Consider the following 955-nt stretch of genomic DNA (forward strand, 5'->3'; position numbering starts at 1 on the left):
CAGAGACAGAGAACCTCTGCTGTAACCCCCACTAGTCAAACGCATGCCCAGCATCCCATTTTTCTCGTTTCAAAGTGTCATGTGACTGCATCTGAAACAAAAGCTGAATCAAACCTCAATCACCAGCTGAAAACGAACTGGAGAAATCTGTTTTAGCTACCTGCTTTTCACAGGAAAAGGAAGTCGTCATACTCAAAACTGGAATAGATAATTCTGAGCCAAACCTCTGTGACTGCCTTAAGAATTCACTCACTTCTCCACATTCAGCTCTGAAAATTCCAAACTTTTTTGTTTTGTTATACAGAGAATTTGATCCATCTTTGGACCCAAGTCTACAACATTCCTACTGTAAATAAGTTCTTAATAAATCCATATTTGGGACTTCCCTGGTGGTCCAGTGGTTAAGAATCTGCCTTCCAGTTCAGGGGACATGATCCCTGGTTGGGGGATTAAGGATCCCACTTGCCATGAGGCAACTAAGCCTGTGCGCCACAACTACTGAGCCCAGGCACAACAGCTAGAGTCCATGTGCCACAGCGAAGATCCCATGTGCCACAATTAAGACCCTATGCTGCTGCTGCTGATGCTAAGTCGTGTCTGACTCTGTGCGACCCCATAGACGGCAGCCCAACAGGCTCGCCCGTCCCTGGGATTCTCCAAGCAAGAACACTGGAGTAGGTTGCCATTTCCTTCTCCAATGCATGAAAGTGAAAAGGGAAAGTGAAGTCACTCAGTCGTGTCCGACTTTTAGCCACCCCAGGGACTGTAGCCTACCAGGCTCCTCCGTCCATGGGATCCTATGCAGCCAAATAAATAATTGAAAAATAAATATACTCAATAAGTTGATAGGTTTTACGAAAAGGTGCACAAAATGAATATCCACGTTTTGGTTTTCTCCACCCAATACAAATGGTCTTATGCAGTCCTGATGTGGTGATCTTTACAGTCAACACAA

The sequence above is a fragment of the Moschus berezovskii genome, chromosome 22, assembly GCF_049115385.1.
Source record: "Moschus berezovskii isolate FMDL1 chromosome 22, NW_MosBer_1.0, whole genome shotgun sequence".
Lineage (NCBI taxonomy): Eukaryota > Metazoa > Chordata > Mammalia > Artiodactyla > Moschidae > Moschus > Moschus berezovskii.